Source organism: Artemia sp. Qi Xiang Cuo, chromosome 20 (genome assembly GCF_049724085.1).
Source record: "Artemia sp. Qi Xiang Cuo chromosome 20, ASM4972408v1, whole genome shotgun sequence".
NCBI classification, from domain to species: Eukaryota; Metazoa; Arthropoda; class Branchiopoda; order Anostraca; family Artemiidae; genus Artemia; species Artemia sp. Qi Xiang Cuo.
The window spans coordinates 19,950,101-19,969,407 of record NC_142813.1 but is presented as its reverse complement, the minus strand read 5'-3'; the positions used below and the strand labels follow the sequence as shown (position 1 = coordinate 19,969,407).

The 19,307-nt window shown below is 34.2% G+C and overlaps 1 protein-coding gene and 1 long non-coding RNA gene across 3 annotated transcripts in view; one reads left to right on the top strand and one right to left on the bottom strand.

The window, feature by feature from the left end:
• The window catches only part of LOC148939978 (BUB3-interacting and GLEBS motif-containing protein ZNF207-like), a 106,374-nt gene that overhangs the window by 51,386 nt on the left and 35,681 nt on the right, over window positions 1-19,307 (top strand). The gene's annotated exons all lie outside the window — the stretch shown is intronic.
• Window positions 186-9,483, bottom strand: LOC148939979 (uncharacterized). The gene is made up of 3 exons (XR_016143486.1): window positions 9,471-9,483; window positions 4,065-4,166; window positions 186-400 (listed from the first exon to the last, which is right to left on the bottom strand). It is a non-coding gene; the product is annotated as an uncharacterized LOC148939979 (long non-coding RNA).

Sequence of the window (19,307 nt, the reverse complement as noted above, 5' to 3'; positions counted from 1 at the left end):
AATTAGAATATATAGGAAGAGAGGCCTAAGGCTAGTAGAAATTATGAATAAAGACATGAAATTAAGAAAACAACAACCAACCATTTTATAAAACAGATTGAGGTTGAGAAGGCTAGCAAACATCCTTGTATGAATGACTGAAAATCCCTGCTCACAAAACTTAATCTAAGATCCGCCAATCGCAAACAACAAAAATTTACTCAAATCTTCTAAAGATGAAAACTTACAAAAAGTAAACATATATTACTATATTTAAGTGAACAATAATGCCTATTCCTAGGTGTTCGTTGCTTTTGTGCCTAAGATTTCAATGGGAAGGTTTATCTTTCTTATCTTTATCATCTTTCTTATCTTTTCCAGCTTTTTTGTCATCACCATCGTCTTCTTTCTGATGCCTTCCCTAGAACAAAGAAAAACTTCTCTCATCGAAAAAATTAACACGGAATAAAATAAACTACTTTACTACAAATCGCTGCTAATAGTTGAATGGACCCCAGAACAGGGATTTTTTTTTGTCTATTTACAGGGGGAAGCAAGTTTTTTGTTAACTAACGCATCAGCTAGTTTGCCCCGATACTTCATCCACATTTATACTTGGCTTTCTCAATGGTTAAATAATACTTTTTATGCCATACTAGCTTACACGTCGCGCGTTCCTGCGATCTCAAAATAAATAAAATCCAAGGGAAATACAACCCCCCCCCAACCGAAAATACTAATTCATTGGAGAATAAAGTCCATTAATCCAAAAATACGATAATGCGCTGAATCGATAAACACGAACATCGATTTTTTTTCTAACGTCATGTTCTCGACATTAAATTTGACCCCAGACTGAATGAAGTGATCTTTTACCATACATTTATATAAATTACCTAATTAATATATTGTGAACACCTATACAAACAGTCTGAAAAATATTACAGATCAAATTCATTTTAGTATGGAAAATCTCCGCACAATTCTGCTGACTATTCCCTCCCCCCAGCGAAAAATCCCCCCCAACCTCTGACATTTCTCCGCTCTAAAAATTTCCCCTTATGTAAAATAACGAAACCACGTTTAAATTTGAAAAGTGTTAGATTAAATACTAGATTAACGATACTTTTGAATGCAAAATTTAGAGGATTTATTAAGAAATTAACTAACTCGTCAATTGAATATTAAGAAAATGTGAATTATTTTACCTGAAAGAACTGCCGATTATTTGTGTTGAGAGGTCAGTCATACGTAACAAAACAGGATTTTCGTTAAAATTTAATTCAAAAGGAAAATAAAGTATATTCAAACGAAAAATAAAGGAAAATACTCGTATATTTTGAAATTGAAGTAATGTTTTTCTTCTTTAAAAACCCATATTTTGGTAAAACTAAATTTTTTTTAAGAGAGGGAAGCTCAATAAATTGATAGAATTTTAAGAAAGGGCGTGAAATGTATTTATTAAGCTGATAATTCAGCTGTCCTTCAATATTTCGCTAGATGGTAGTGGTTTTTTGTCACGAAAATATTTTGTTCCAGGCCCAGGTCCGCACATTAGACAAGAAATATTCACTGCGCAATTGTGCTCTTAAATTCAGATTGTGAATCTTATATTCACAATCTGATTTTTGTATTTACATTTGAAAATGCCCGGATTTTTTTTAAATTTTTATGCTAGAAGACATGCCACATTGAATGAGAAAGTGAGAAGTAAATTTTTTCTAAGAATCACGTATGAATTTGCATCAGATTCAGCACAAAGTTTTTTTTATGTTAATAAGAGATAAATAGCTTTGTTGTCACACAAACCTGCCTTAACCCATTAACACCTAAGACCAGTAAAGTAGCCCTTCAGTGCAGCGAAGTAGGGTTTTAACTGAAAAAATTGTGGGGTTGAATTTTTTTTCTTGTCAACAATGTAACCAAGGCCGTATCCAGGGGGAGTTAGGGGGTTTGAACTTCCCCCTGAAATATTTGTCTGTCTCGTAAAAACGTAACAAAAATGGATATGAACAAATTTTTTATGCGTTTTAAAAAGTTTTTTTGTAATCCCCGCCCCCAAAAAATCCTGGATGCGACCCTGAATGTAACCATGGTGTTATATTCCCACATGGGAACGTTGAGCGTTAGTTTTGTCCTTGGAACGGAAGGATATGTATGGAAAGATAGCTTTTGTCATCTTTAATAGAAGGTAGTATGAAAGATAAATTAAAGTTAGGCATGGAATTGCTCGTAATACAGTTGCAAGTGAAGTTTGACACTTTCTGCACTCTAGTCGTGCATCTTTTTTGCATACTTGATGTCGATCCTTCTTCTCTGTTTTTACCAGTATATGAGTGGTTGATTTTTTAGGGCAGATCTGCCGTGATCCTCAGCTCCCACCTTGACCTGGAACCTAGGTTTCGTCCTGGTGAGCGAAACCATAATTTCTCCCTGTGAAGCAGTCATATACAGTCGTAGTTTGTTGCTACACTAGTAGCTATCCTGTCTTTCTATCATACAGCCAAAATCACTCCATCTGATCTGTAGTCATAATAACCACGTTCCTTCTTTTCAACATCCGTTAGAAAAAGCTGGCACCCATACTTTGCATCCAAATCGAATTTGTTTTCCTTGGAAAAACATTTTGAAGAATTGATGACCAGAGAAAGGTATCATTGGTTCGTCCACGGAAAGTTTTTGACAGAATGTTTCATTTTGCTGAAGCTTAGTATTCATGGTATCTACAAGTGACCTCAATTTAGCCATTTTGTCGCTGTCCTAGAGCTCGTTATTAGTTCCAAGGTGCAGGTTTCTCTTTATCTTCAGAAATCTGTTGCGGCTCATGACTTGTCCAAATATAGGATCGACTAGGTCGTCTAGTACATTCTTTTACTTGGAAGGTGATGATATCCTGATTGTAGCACAATTCCCGAAAAATTGTCAAGTTTTTCAAAGCTCAATGTGAAGCTGATATTACCATTCTGAGGGAGTATATCATGTTTTTTTCTATATTTTCGCCCAAAACTGACAAAAAACCTCGAATTTGGGTATGCTTATCATCTGACTGACCTTGTCTCCCATTCTTGGTAGTGATTCTGATGAAAGATCTCCAGACTATGCTATCTTTTTCCATTTTGGTTTATACTTAGTTTTTTTTCAAAGGTTCATGTTTTTTGGATATGGATTTTGAGGACTGTCCTTATGATGCTGTTGGGGCTGTTTTCCAACAACGGCTCAGTGGAACGTTGTCTAAATCATCATTATCCAAAGTAGAAACGGAAGAAAGTCCGGATGGAGTATCTCCAGCTACATCGTCTGTTATGGAAGTATGGGTGATATCGAACTCTACCGTCCCTGCATTATCACTTGAAAGATCATTCATAAAATCTGTAGGTCGTATAGTATAGCGATTGCTTCTTTAACAAATAAGAATATTTTGGGAGCAATCTGCAAACTAAAATGCACCATCAGTTCCAGATCCTTAAGACATTTTTGGGGTACCGAAACATCCAACGTTCCCAATTGGGAACACTTTTAGTTATCCAATACTTTGTCCTTATAAGCGCATCATAGATTCTAAAGTAAGTATAGAGTTTTAAAACATCAAAACAAGATTTTTCAAACACTCAGCCTTGGTTGTGTTTCACCCGACACTATTGATTAAAAAAAACAAAACTGAATTTTAGCAAGATTTAGGAAAATCGTGAAAAATCACCTGATCCTAATTCAGGGAACGTAAAATTTTTAGGACGTTGCTGGTTAGCCATATATTCCTGTGGAAAGCTTAAAACTTGCCCAAGCTCCTACCTTCTGGACAAAAAATGATATGAGACGTTCCCAGATGGGAACATTGGGCGCTAATGGGTTAAATGGTAACAACTAGCAAAAAATACTTTTAAATGTGGTTAAGCAGATATTGAAGGGAGGAAATGTAGTTTCGTTTTCTTGCCTCAAATAGTGGAACCCTCTTATATTTTTAATTTTCCACTTATCCCCCCACAGATAAGAAGGTTCCTGGAATTATTGGGAACCCTCCCTTATCGCCTGTAATTGTGCAGGTATGTCCGTGAAACAAAAAAAAATCATTAATAAAACCTATTTACCTTAGAAATTTGTTCAGATATGTCTTTATTTCCATGTTTGTCCTGAGGAGGAAGACCTTCTTCTTGGTCTTTTTCACGGTTGAAAGAAAACATTGTATTTTTCTGAAAGAGAGACTTAGATAATTATTCTCCTACACCTGACCTGGTAAACCTAAATGGCTAGCTAGACATATGTATAGTTTTGTTCTTATTGTTCTTAGAGCTGTACAAACCGTAGGCGAAAAGCATTAAAGCGTTATTCTAAAAGCTCAAGCGATATTAAATTGGGTAATGTTCGAAATGCTCTTGCACTGATGTCAAGCTTAAAATTGTCTAGCACATGAGTTTCTACAACTAGAAAACCCCATTTGCTGTTCATTTGAAAGCAACAAATCAAATTATAGATTGTTAATGCCAAATAGTAATAGAAACTGAAAACAGAGATTTCGGAGCTTTCTCAGCAGCTTTAAGAGATTAGGCAAAGAGCTTTTAAAGCTGACATTATTCAAAAATTTGTGATTCCATGATATGATTAAATAAAAAATCAACTGAAAGTGAGGAGAAACATTAAAACTTCAAACGAACAGAGATTATTTCGTATATGAGGAGGGCTGCCCCTTCGTCAACCCTAGCTCTTCATGCTAAAGCCTTAAAGTTCTTTAAAAATATTTCTCATTCAAATTCCACAGCTCTTGTGTTTGAGGAGTCTTTCTTAACATTGTGACAATAAGTCAAACTTTAGCGTAAAGAGCGAGGGCGGAGGAACAGACAGCCCTTTATATACGGAATAATTTCTGTTCACTTTAAGTTTTATTCTGCTCCTTACTTTCAGCTGAAAAAACTTGTTTTTTTAAAACAAACTTAATTCCTGACCCTTTTTAAAATCATGTCAGAAATCCCCTCCCCCTTCCGTGTAAAATTCCCCTGGAAAATTTTCTCCTTAAAGAAAATTCTCCCCATGGAAAAATGTCCGTATATTTCCAAATAAGAAATGCTATATTTGAACAACGGGCAAATTGCTTAGCTTACAGTCCTTCCCTTTCCTCAGGGACTATGGGGGGGGGGGTTGTCATCCCCAAAGACATATTTATTGGACTTTTCTGCTCAATAATGGCTATTTCAAATTTTGATCGGATTTCTTTGGGGGAAAAAGGAGCTTGGGAGACGGTCTAGTTGCCCTCAAATCTATTGGTCACTTTTGACTTACATTCAAATAAGCTTTGTTCCGATCTTCTAGGGCCATTAGTTCGATACGATCGCCCCTGGAGGAAAAAACATACAAATAAACACGCATCTGTAATCTTTCTTCGGGCAAAAATAAATATATATGAAATAAAATTTAAATTTTTGTAGATAAGAGCTTGATCTCTACAGTATGGCTACTAGGAGCTTTAATCTCTACAGTATGGTTATCTGATATGCTGAATCTGATGGTGTAATTTTCATTAAGATCGCTTGCCTTTTTGTGGGTGTTTTTTCTCTTTTCTGAAGATCAGGTAAATTTTCTCAAGCTTGAAGCTGAAGGAATTTTATATTTTTGAAATAAAACTAAAAATTCAATTCTTTTAATATGTCTATTGTTATCAAAATTCTGTTTTTTAGAGTTTCGGCTACTATTGAGCCGAGTTGCTCCTTACTTACAGTACGTTGCCACGAATTGTTTGACTGCTATTCAGGAAAAAGCTGAAAACTATAGTTCGCGTTGAAAACTGTAGAAATTTTAATGTTTAGTTCTAATTTACCAACTCCACAGCTCTGATCAAACAGTTAGTGGTAACGAACTGCACGTAAGGAGCGACTCATTTCAATAGTAACTGAAGCTCTACAAAACATAATTTTATGACAATAAAATACATCAAAATAATTGTTGTTTTTAATGCTGATACCAAATATATAAAGTCCATTAAGTTTATTGTGGCCCCTCAAAAGCTCCGAGCCTGAGGAAATTTGCCTGATTTTCGAAAAAAAGGGAATCTCTTTGAAGTCAATGATTCCTATTGAAAATTGCACCATCAGATTCAGCGTGTCAAAGAATCCTAATATAGAGTTTTCAAGATGCCATTTTTAAAAATGTTGAATTTTGTATTATTTGCCAGAAGAAAGATCACGGATGCTTTTTTTTTTACTGTTAATTTTATAATCTTCTCAGGGGTGATTGTATTGAGTCAATAGTCATTAGAGATTGATAGAGGGCTAGTTAGAACGGAAAAAAAACGTTCTAGTGCCTTTTTAAGTGACCAAAAAATTGGAGGACAACTAGCCCCACTCCCACGCCCTTTTTTTCTCGAAGTCGTATGATCAAAATTTTGAGATAATTATTTTGTTCAGTATAGTCGATAGTCGAAATGTCCAATAACTATGTTTTTGGGGATGACATAACCCTCAGAGCCCCCAGAGGAAAGGCCGCAAGTTATTAAATTTGCGCATTGTTTACGCATAGTATTTGTTATTGAGAAGTATACTGATATTTTTCAGGGGGGGGGGGTATGGGAATGGATTTTCTATGGGGAGAATTTCACATTGGGATGGAAGTTTTCGGGGGGTGAAGTTTCCAGAAATAACTTTACACGGTGGAGATTTGCCAGAATTCATAAACGAAATTCGGTTTCTTTGCCTTACTCTCTTTTTGGCGGTGGAAATAGTCCGGGGGAAATTTTCAGCGGAGTGGAAATTATCTGGGGGATTTTTACGCGGGTTGATTTCCTACATCACCAGAAGAAATTTTCCGCTGGAGAAATTTTCCATTTGAGGGAGGAAGGTATTTCCGGGAAATATTTTCCACACAGGGGGATTCTGCCATGACCAGAAAAACGATCAAAAATTAAATAAAAAATAATTCTTTCTTCAAATCAAGGTATGCTAAGGAGTATTTTTCAGGTGGAATCGTCCGGGGTATTTTCCCGGGGAAAGAATTTTACGTGGGAGGAACTTTCTATAGAGGAATTTTTCGTGGGGGTCTGATTTCTTGGGATTATTTGATAAACGATCTGAATTTAAGTAAAAAGAGAATTGTTTCTACTGAAAGTACGGAGCAACATTAAAACTTAAACGAACAGAAATATATTCCGTATAAGAGGGGGACTGCTCATTCCTCAATACCCGGCTCTACGTTAAAGTTCGACCTCTTGTCCCAATTCTTTAAGAACGATTCCTGAAACACAAAGGCCGTGTAATTAGAATTAGAGCCTTTTTAAAAGTAATCAAAATTTTCAGCGTGAAGATGTATTGAGAAAGGGACCGCCTTCATCGTATACGAAATAATTTCTCTTCGTTTTAAGTTTTTATGTTGCTCCTTACTTTCAGTAGAAAAAAACTTGTTTATTTTTATTTTTACAATGTAGCTCAAGTTTGAAAGTGCAGTAGGTCGCCAAAAACTTGACATTTACCTTTTTTCAACCAAATACTACTGAAAATTAGCCGTTGTTTCCCTGATATTTTCCAGATTTTAATACCAATTTTTATCTTAAATGGAAGATTCAACTATTTGATAGTCAATCATTGTGTTTTCCAGATTAATGAACTTCTAGGCTATAAACGAGAAAAAAAAACTTAAAAAAAAATCTTTTAACAGTTTCGGTTTTCGTATTTATGATTTTTTTTTTCTAATCTTTTAACGCTAAAGTTAAAAGAAGATTGACCATCTCTTGGTTAAAATGCCTTCTATATTTCGTTATTTAATTGCTAGTATGGAAAAAAAAATTAATTTATTTGACCGAATGTCTCTTTATAACCCTTGATGAGGAACAGGCTAAGTTTACATTTCAAAAAAGGAAAGGCTGATGGAGGAGGGGCAAAGGTTAGCAAACAGTTTTTTTTAAGTGTCATAGTTATTCCTAAAGTATAATGCAATTTGACATTTTTTTTTCGTTTTTAGTGCTTTTGAAGCGGGTCAGGCCCTCCCCTTTCCATCTCCATGAGGACAGTGCCTAGAAGGCAAAGAGCCATTTTTTGGTCTATGGGAGATAGGTAAAGAAGAATAAAAATACAAGGAAAATATATTTGGCAACATGCCTGGAATCTAATTTATTAAAACTTATGGTTTTCCTAAGGGACCAGAATGACCCGAAAGCATCCTATTTAACAGAACTTTCGTTTATTGAAAGCCGGCGAAAGACTATGTTCCTTACTTGCATGGCTTTTCCCTTAACTGTTGCCCTTATTTGATTTTTCTTCAAAAAAAGGTGAACAAAACAAAATACATCTCAGATAGTATGACAATGCTGGTATTAGTGTAATTGCGCGTAAATTACTTGAGTAATGGCTCGATTAAAATACAAGAGGTTACAAATAAATAATTTCAGAAAACAACCAAAAAAATCGGAATTCATTATTCGAGATTGACTTTTCCAGAATTATTTCCAAGACATCTGGAGCAAATACGAAATTTTGTCCTCCGGTTAATTTTATTTTGTATTCCACTGGAGTACGAAATAAAATTGCTCTGGAAAGAGTTTACTTTCCCAAATAGGATAGTTCTGTTTTGACACCATGTCAAACCTGAGGAAAAAACATGGTTTTTATTCTTTTCTGGAAAAATGCTGGAAATTTTACAAATCCATTGGAACTTTTCTGTCTCATTTTGCAATTCCCATACCCAAGAAAAATTTCGAATTTGCACATCTTACTGTTTCAGAGCTGCAGTCCGCTGATCACAAAAAAAAAAAAAAAAAAAAAAAACAGCGGCGAAAAAAGTAGTGTTGCTCCGCAACACAATACAAAGAAAAAAAAGAACGTGTTTTCTTGAGTCATGGAACATAGAAAGTTGGAAAGAAAAGATAAATTAAAGATAAGGAGTTTTTGAATATTCTAATTTATATAGACGGTAAGTACCGTCTCCCAGCCAACCAACAATCTGAAGAGAATCACGTGATGTCATACGACGGGAATCTGAAGAGAATATTTCTTTGAATACTTCTACTGTCAGTCAGCACGTTTTCGGGTGCTAAAAAAAGAGTATATGTTTTTTTTTTTGCCTGAAGGCCAGCAAATTTTTGTCATTACAGAGATTGCATTCATACAGTAAACTTCCTTAAAAGGTGACGAATTTTATGCGTAGTTTGGTAAGTATACCCCTTTTTGTCTCATGGCTGGTCGATCTAGTTGAAATTTTCACTGTTTTTAGGGCAGAATAAGGAGACGTAGAATTCTGTGTTTGGGCGGAGGAAGCAAAATATTTTCCCTGGTCCTTCCAGAAGAGAATATGCTACTACACTTTTTTAAATACATTTCGTCCGACAGCTTATTTGGCTATTAATATATAACACAGCAAAGTTTAGTTCACTATCAATAATTTTGATGGTATTAAATAAGATTAAGCTTTATGAAAAGCTATATTTAAGTTCCCATCTCGTTTGCTAAAATTGGTCATTCGATCTCTTATTTAAGCTGTTAGTAAAATTAGCACTTAAGTAATATAAAGAAACAAACCTTGATTGTTGATAATTTTCTGAAGCTTCCAAATACACTGATAAAATTTGGTTACGATTCTTGGATTTATACAGCTGATCAACTCATTTTTTATTCCCCCATTTGACATTTCACGAAATTGTGTAAGAACTTTATATTGTTAAGCATTCTTTTAGCGTGCCACAGCCTTTTTTATTATTAATTGCAATTTTTGTTGCTAGGAATCGTCTGTGAGTTTTATTCTTTGCTTGTCCGGGGTATATTTCCTGGTTAGTATTTTCCTATGATTGACATTTCATAAGGGAAGTGTAGTTTTACTAGCTTTTTTTTTATATAAAAATTATCGTGTGAAAGAAGCTCAAATCACTGCAAAAGGCAAGCTCGAGTGTATGTTGCTTCTGGTTTTCGCTTTTTCCCAGGACACCAATAAGAACGGAATCACAAACAAGAAAACTAATACTTCTTGTTTCAAATTTGGCAATATTAAAAAATAAACTCTACTAGTATTAAGTAAAAAAAAACAAGTTTTTTTCAACTTAAAGTAAGGACTAACATCAAAAATTAAAACGAACAGAAAATATTACGTATATGAAGGGGGTTGCTTCCTCGTCAACACATCACTCTTTACGCTAAAGTTTCTTTTAAGTACTTTTAAAAAAGCGTCTTATTGTTCTAATTAAACGGCCTCTGTGTTTCAGGAGTCATTCTTAAAGAATTGCGTTTAAATTCACAATTCCGCGTACAGAGCAAGGTGTTGAGGAGGGGGCGACCCCATCATGCACTTAATAATGTTTGTTTATTTTAATTTTTAATGTTGGTCCTTACTTTCAGTTGGAAAAACTTTTTTTTTATTTAAGGTCTAATCGTTTTTTAAATAATGCGAGGAATTTTGGTCCCACCTCCTCGGAGAAACCCCCTCCCCACGGAAATATCCTCTAGACAATTTAATCCCGGTGAAAATTCATCCCTGATAATTACTCTTAACCACTCTGTGCGTAAAATTGAGATGGAAAAGAGAAAGCAAGACATGCAGAAGGAATTTTGTATTAGAATTCTGGCAAATTCCCAGAGTGTAAAATTTATCCTGGAAGGTTCATCCCCTTGAAATTTTCCTTCCCAGAGATAATTCCCACGTGAAAAAAAAACAGCAGAAAATTTGTCCCCCTCCCCACCCGAAAATGTATGCATGCATCCCAATCACAAATACTATGGGTAAACAATGGGCAAATTTTATAACTTAACGACCTCTCCCCTGGGGCTGTGGGGGGGGGATTATGTCATATCAAAAGGAATAGTTATTGGGTCTTTCAATTATAATGAACAAAATGGCCATCTCAAAATGTTGATCAGACGATTTTGGGGAAAAAGCGGCGGGGGAGGGGGTGTAGTTGCCCTCAAATTTTTTATTGTCACTTAAAAGGTCACTAGAACTTTTAATTTCCGTTCCAATTAGCCCTCTTATGATATTCTAGGACCACTGGGTCGATACGATCACCCCTGAAAAAAAAACAAAAAAAAACAACAACAACAAAAAAACAAATAGACACGCATCCGTAATCTCTCTTCTGGCAAAAAATATAAAACTCCACATTTTTGCAGATAGGAGCTTGAAACCTATATAGCAGAGTTCTCTGATTCGCTGAATCTGATGGTGTGATTTTCATTAAGATCACTTGACTTTTAGGGGGTGTTTCTTCCTTTTTTCGAAAATCAGGAAAATTTTATCAGGATCTTAATCTTTGATAGGTAAGACTAAACTTACGAAATTTATATATTCGAAATCAGCATAAAAAGCCGATTCTTTTGATATATCTATTGGTATCAAAATTTTCAGTTTCGTTTCTTAGATTTTCGGTTTACAGTTGAGCCGGGTCGCTCCTTAGGTCAATTTGACTAGATCAAGACAGCGTAGAAAAGTTTGAAAGAAGATCCAGTGTCATGGGTTTTAATGCTTTAGTCGTCTGATCGAACGGGGATTTATACTACTTATTAGCGTCAGCCCATATACTCAAGAATGAATAATATTCTTCATTATATTTTGGCACGTACTTGGTCAAATTGGCATCGAAACAAAACCGTTTAATCCCGATGACAAAAAACTGTATGCCATTTTTGGTTTTGATTCTAGGAATATCCTTCTCAACGTACAAAACTCATAGTCTATCTAGTACTTTGACCTTAAAAACTCAGAAAAGTAAGAAGTGGACTTGGTCAGGTTGGCTCCTGAAAGGCTTATGCTTTGATCTAACTGGAAAAAAAGATGTTTGGAAGCTGTAGTATTTATTTTTAACTTTAATGAAATTTTGTATTTTTATCTAGAATTTTCAGTACTTCAAGTCAAAAGTAAATGTACCTTAGTATTCGCAGTGGGCATTTGAGGGAGACGTGGCACATTCTTGTTTGGGGTAATATCTGCTCATTCAATGTGTGATCTTTCTCTTTTTTACTATGATTAGAATAAGTTCTAGTCAACAATCTTTTCTAACATTAAATTACTCAAAAAAAAAACTTCATACCGCTCTCAAATACATTACCCATAGTCACCATACTCCATTATTTGTTTCCTCCGTCTACCCATTTACCCTGTCCTTTCAACTTAAAATTTTCCTATACCCCCCCCCCCAAAAAAAAGAACATTTATTGAGGTTTCAATCGGTTAACTTATTTAAAAAAAAATTATATTATTTCTTATTGCCCACGACAGCAATGGGCTGCTCCCTTCTCACTATAATAAAACATATTAGTCGGCTATTAGACCCCTGACTACGAAGTAATATCACGAGCTGCTTGTTGAGAATATTTTGAAGGACCATCAAAAGGAGTTTAACTGAGTATGCCCATTACTGAGTAGGCAAGGATAATTTCATACCAGGTACCACCAACCCTAGGAAAGGCCCTGATAGATTGTATGCAACATAATGTTTGCATGACCATTATAACGACTGAGAGCTCGTTTCCCCAATGTGCCAGAGTTTATGGCACAATTTTCTCTAGTCCTGTCCCTGGTAACAATACAATAAAACAAAAAAATATCCACAAAGCATTAAATAGAAAGGAATAACTTGCCTGGCCCAACAGTTTGGTGTTTTCCAACCCTTGTTCGAATTTCTCCAAGAAATCTATCATTGCTGGGTCCGTTTCAAAATCTGTAAAATGGTTCGTGACCCAAAGTAACACTACCCTTGTCACTTTATCCCTAAGTGTAGGGTCCTGAAACCTGAAAATGTCAACTAAAGTTTACAATCAACTTATTCCAACTGAATGATAAAATAACGAAAAGGCGATTAAGGAGAAAAAATAAACTTAATTTCATTTGAAGAAAAAGCACTTCGAATATAAAACAAGTTTGCTGATGGGGACGTTCCATTCTTGAAAAGTTCTTAAGACAAATGTATACATTTGTGATGTGGATTTAGAAGAGCTTGCATAGAATCAGCTTTTCCAGTAGTTTTGAAATCAGGTCTTAAGCAGTTAAAGTCTAGAGCTTAAGTGAGCTTTACTTTTGTGTACATGTTAAAAAGAAAACTCGAAGGATATCAACTAACAATAATAAACACGTATCTACGTACTAATGATTGGGGTTTCTAATTCACAGAATCTTAGGATACAGACAAGTTTAATTTGCGTATTCATATTCCTTTAAGCTGTTATGGATCATCAAAACTAAGCGCAGTAGGAAAATGTATGGGAGCAATCTATATCTCTGGGCGCTGAATCTGATCCCTTAATCAGATGTTGTATTCATTCAACATACCCTCATGGCCAAGCGTTCATCACGCCTGAATAATGGGCACACGGTACACCACTTCTCAAGCTCGAATGAGGTACTATGATATACTTTTATAAAAATAGTTGGTAATATTGAATGTCTTGGAAGGTGGTTTACTCAATTATTTAATTTTTTTTCAAAGCCAGGATCGTTGATGGAATTTGTAGCCTGAAAAAATAATTAACTTTAAGGTCGAAAGATAAGATTTGTTATTAAAGATACAATACAATTGTCTTTTTTTCTTCTTTTACATAGCAAGGTTAACCGCGCCACTGTTACCATAATCTGGGCGAAGGATGTATTTAAGAATTTTATATACTTGTCACTTACCTAAAAAAAAAAAAAAAAAAAAAAAAAAAAAAAAAAACTAAGCTCTTATGATAGAAGTAAAGAGCGAAGATGAAACAGAAATTTTTGCTTTACAGTTTATTCAGCATATATCTGTGATATTGATTCAAATAAACCGACTCGTAATATTGCCCTCAATTTGTAGAAATCTGAAAAACTGGTAATTTACTGTCAGTTTTTCTGAAACTGGCAATTTTATTGAAAAACATAAATCGAAGTAACAAAACATGATAAGAGGCAGAAAAGTCCTTAAATACCCTGCAGAAAATAAAAGACTAACTTATAAGTTTCTCAGTAGTCTTTCACCGGCCATGAAATCAGTAAATTTTAATAAACATTTTAATTCTCTAAAAAACCTCAAGTGACATTAGTTTTCAGTATAGCACTAATTTTTCAGAATTCTACGAATGTAGGGAAATGTTACGAGTCAGTTTATTTGAACCAATATAGAAGATTTATGTTGCATAACCTGCGAAGTAATAATTTTTGTTTGTTTTAACTTTCATCTTGGCTCTATGCTCCTACCAGAAAAACTTTTTTTTAAATTAATTTTTGTTCATTTTGAGGTTTTAGAAATATACACGATAAACCTTACACAAAGATTTTTGCTTCAATGCAATGAAACTAAAGAAGTCTAATGAGTTTTTGTTAACAAATTTAAAAAAACAAAGTTTTTCCGAGGGACGTAAAGAGTGAAGTCGAAACTTAAAACGGACAAAAATTATTACTTCACAGCCTATTTAATATATATTAATATAACTAGTACAAATAAACCAACTAATTATGTTTCCTATGCTTTTAGGATTATACAAAACTAGCGCTTTACTGAAAACACAAAATAATATTGGACTTTTGGTACAGTAAAAGCAACCAATTAAGAACACTTTTTACAGAATCAAAATATTATCAATCCTTTTTAGGATCAACCCCTTTTAAGATAAAGCAACAATCCATTTTAGGATTTTCTTTAATTTTTTTTACGTTTAACTTGGTGTCACTTCTGCGCAATGGCTCAGACCAATGACTGGCTCTCGTTTTGCTTCTTAAAAGGACATGTCATGATTAGTTTATACACAAGTTCGAAGTAAGGCCATATTGATAGTAGGCCTATTAGAACTATAGACTAGCTTTAGAATTTGCATCATAGCTTGAAATTCACTCTTGTATAGAGATAAATAATCAGACTTTCAGAGTTCATATCATGTCTTACTTGGTTTTCATTTCAAGTGATACTAAAGCATATTTCTTACAATTTAAGACTGTATATTACCCACTATTGGTATTATAGCTGGTGAGAGCAAAATACTGCTTGATAAATCAATTCAATGTTTCTGTATGCTGTTCAATTACTTCACGGCTATTAAAAAATATTCAGTTTTAAGCATACGTTTTAAGATGATTTTATATTTATACTGAAATTGACTAATGTCACAACTGGTGTAAGACTATAAAAAGCTTTATAGATTCGTTTAGTGTTCTCAAGATACATACTCATTTTTGACTCTTAAATCAATAATCCTGTTTTTTTTTATACTTGACTTTTGTGTTTTCAGTAAAGCGCTAGTTTTGTATCCTAAAGCATAGGGAAACATAATTAGTTGGTTTGTTTATGATAGTTATATTAATATATATTAAATAGACTGTGAAGTAATAATTTTTGTCCCTTTTAAGTTTCAACTTGGCTCTTTACTTCCCTCGGAAAAACTTTTTTTTAATTAATCTTCGTTCGTTTTTGATTAAAAATTTAATGCAGAAACAACGCTGCCATGATCTTTTTTATTTATAAGAAATAATGTATGCTCGTTTAAAGTTTTAATGTCACTTCTTAGTTTCAGTTGAAAATATTCACAAATATGACCTATGATTCAAGTGAACATACCACTCGATGCCTATTTTTTTTAGGTTTCTTCCGAATATAATAATTGTTTTTGGCGCGAATTCAATTTTATACCCTTATGAAGAAAAGCGGTAACCACTTTGCATTCTATATGCCATCCAACCTTTTTTATTTTTCTTTTTTTATATAAACAATGTTTCCATTTTTCTTTACTAACTCAGCTTATCAAAAACTTGAATTTTCCCTTTAAATAAAATAAAAGTTTATTTCCGCTATTCGCCGAAACGGTAAATAAATAGCAGAAAACACTCCCCAGAGAATATGGAGAAAATAGGTCACATTTAGACGTTTAGCAATTAGAACTGAAAATACTTCCTAGAATACAATATCTCTTATGCCTTATAAAAGCGCCAAATTTTCAACAGTTCATCATTCATATTTTGAACTAGCTCATATTCACTAAGTACATAAATTGAAGAAAAAATGCATTCTATGGATTCAACGACTAATTTTCAACAAAAAATGGTAAATCTGTTATCATTTTCCTCAGGTTGTGAATGGAAAATATTTATATTGATCGCTTGTTCTATTCAAACATTTGATCATATATACAAAGGCAGCCACTGATGCCATAAAGAATTGCCCCTTCTCTCTCTGAAGAAATATAATTTCAAACAAAATATCATTCGAAACATTGAATATAATAAGAAATCACTCATATTCTAATGAAGGGAGTGTGCAGGAGAAGCAGGCTTGCCACCCCTAGTGATTTATCACTATTTCTAGTGATTTTTTTATGTTGCCTAGTGATATTTTCTATCAAGTGATTTTCGTTCTATAACTAGTAATTTTTACCTAAATCTAGTGATTTTCCACGATAAAGCGCGTAGATTCATGATTCAGTTGAATAAATGATGCAAGCAGCTAACTGTTAAAAAAAAACACAAAATAGTGGTCCACTACAGTTCCTAATATGTTCCAGATTAGCGTTTATGCAAATATACCGCCTTTGAAAGCACGTAAATGTGAGAAACAGCTTTCTAATGAGCCATTAAGCATCTCTCTATGATGTTCTGGTAAACCGCTAGCCCTGGAAAAAAAGGGAGACAGATCAGTGCTACCCATGGAAAAAAGTAATTTTCCTTGGTGTTCAAGGTGGGGGACTGTAATTATCCTACAATAGGTTTTCGACCATGCTGATTCCAATGGTGCACTTTTTATTTCGATTTGACGCGATTTTCAAGGGGTTTCAGGCTCTTTTTCGAAATCACCATAAATTTCTTTTCGCACTAAACTTTTACTTCTAAGACGAACCAAAATAATAGTTACCACTCCTAAATTCTAAAGAGTTCATAGTGAATTCTTCCAACGGACTAATTAGACTTACTAATGGGGCTGGGAGGGGGAGTATACGGTGAGGGTTCCCTGTAAATCTCCAATTAAGGGTTTTGGACCATAATTATTACAATGGTACCGTTTTATACTTCGAAGCTTTTATACTTCGAAGAAGTGGCACAAAAGGTGCCATTTTTTGTGCTATTTGGCACTTACGGATAGCAAAACTGATTATAATCACGTAGATATGAGCAATAGCTTTCAAATCAACCATTAAACATTTCTCTAAGAAGTTCTGGCAGCCCACTAGCCCCAGTAGAAAGGGGGTGCTACTCCCAGTGGTCCCCCCTGCTGCCACCTACAAATTTTTTACATAATTTATTCAAGGATTATCGATCGGTCAATGACCTCTTTTTCCAAGGTCGATTTATTTGTTGTTGTTGTTTTGGCCAAGTGCATGCTCGAGGCGAATGTCAAGGTGTCCAGAAATAGGAAACAGTTAGATCACACGTGACAGATGATGTCATGGTTGATTGATTTGACCCGAAAGGGGAATTAATTTGTTGTTTCTAAGGGAAATTATTGACTCGAGAAAGGGGAATTAATTTGTTGTTTCTAAGGGGAATTATTGATTCACGAAAGGGGAATTAATTTGTTGTTTTTAAGGGGAATTATTGATTCAAGAAAGGGGAATTAATTTGTTGGGTCTAAGGGGAAGGTGGGGACGAGATATATTGATTGCGTAATCGAAGGGAGAGAATTCCCGAGAAATTGATTACATAATCGGTAGAACCCTATCAGGAGCTCGTAACGGGAATCCATTTATGGGCATAGAATGACGTATTCAACTAGGACAAATGGATTTCTGAGAAATTGATTACATAATCGGTAGAACCCAATCAGAAGGTCGTGATGGGGGTCCATATATGGGCATAGAATGACGTAATCTACTAAGACATTTGGATTTCTGAGAAATTGATTACATAATTTGTAGAACCCTATCAGAAGGTCATGACGGGTGTCCATATATGGGCATAGAATGACGTAATCGACTAGGACAGTTTGATTTCTGAGAAATTGATCACATAATCGGTAGAACCCCATCAGAAGGTCATGACGGGTGTCCATATATGGGCATAGAATGACGTAATCGACAATAACAATTGGATTTCCGAGAAAATTAATTACATAATCGGTAGAACCCTATCAGGAGGTCCTGACGGGGGTCCATATATATACATATAATGACGTAATTGACTAGAACAGTTGGAATATTTCAGTAGTGGTTTGTCGTGGTTTACCCTTTCACAGTTACATTCTCTTGATTTTTCTAAGTTCATTTTGGATTTCTTTCGTTCAAATTCAAGAGTTGGAATATTTCAGTAGTGTTTTGTCGTGGTTTACCTTGTCACAGTTACATTCTCTTGATTTTTCAAAGTTCATTTTGATTTCCTTCGTTGAAATGCAAGAGTTGAAATATTTCAGTAGTGTTTTGTCATGGTTTATCTTGTCACAGTTACATTCTCTTGATTTTTCAAAGTTTATTTTGAATTTCTTTCACTGAAATGCAAGAGTTGGAATATTTCAGTAGTGTTTCCTTGTGGTTTACCTTGTCAAAGTTACATTCTTTTAATTTTTCAAAGTTCATTTTGAATTTCTTTCGTTGAAAAACAAGAGTTGGAATATTTCAGTATTGTGTTGTTGTGTTTTACATTGTCACAGTTACATTCTCTTGATTTTTCAAAGTTCATTTTGAATTTCTTTCATTGAAATGCAAGAGTTAGAATATTTCAGTAGTGTTTTGTTGTGGTTTACCATGTAAAAGTTACATTCTCTTATTTTTTCAAAGTTCATTTTCGATTTCTTTCGTTGAAATGTAAGAGTTGGACTTTTTCACTAGTGTTTCGTTGTGGTTTACCTTGTCACAGTTACATTCTCTTCATTTTTCAAAGTTCATTTTGAATTCCATTCGATGAAATGCAAGAGTTGGAATATTTCAATAGTGTTTTGTAGTGTTTTACCTTGTCACAGTTACATTCTCTTGATTTTTCAAAGTTCATTTGAATTTCTTTCATTGAAATGCAAGAGTTGGATTATTTCAGTAGTGTTTTGTCGTGGTTTACCATTTCACAGTTACATTCTCTTGATTTTTCAAAGTTCATTTTGGATTTCTTTCATTGAAATGCATGAGTTGGAATATTTCAGTAGTGTTTTGTTGTAGTTTACCTTGTCACAGTTACATTCTCTTAATTTTTCAAAGTTCATTTTGGTTTTCATTCGTTGAAATGCATGAGTTGGAATATTTCAGTAGTGTTTTCATTTATAAATTTCTTTCGTTGAAATGCAAGAGTTGGAATATTTCAGTAGTGTTTTGATGTGGTTTACCTTGTCACAGTTACATTCTCTTGATTTTCAAAGCTCATTTTGAATTTCTTTCATTGAAATGCAAGAGTTGGATTATTTCAGTAGTGTTTTGTTTCTAGTTTAGTTTAGTTATAGTTAAGAATTTAGAGTTTTAGCTCAGAGTCATAGCTTAGAGTTTTAGTTAAAGTTATAGTTTAGCAAAGTT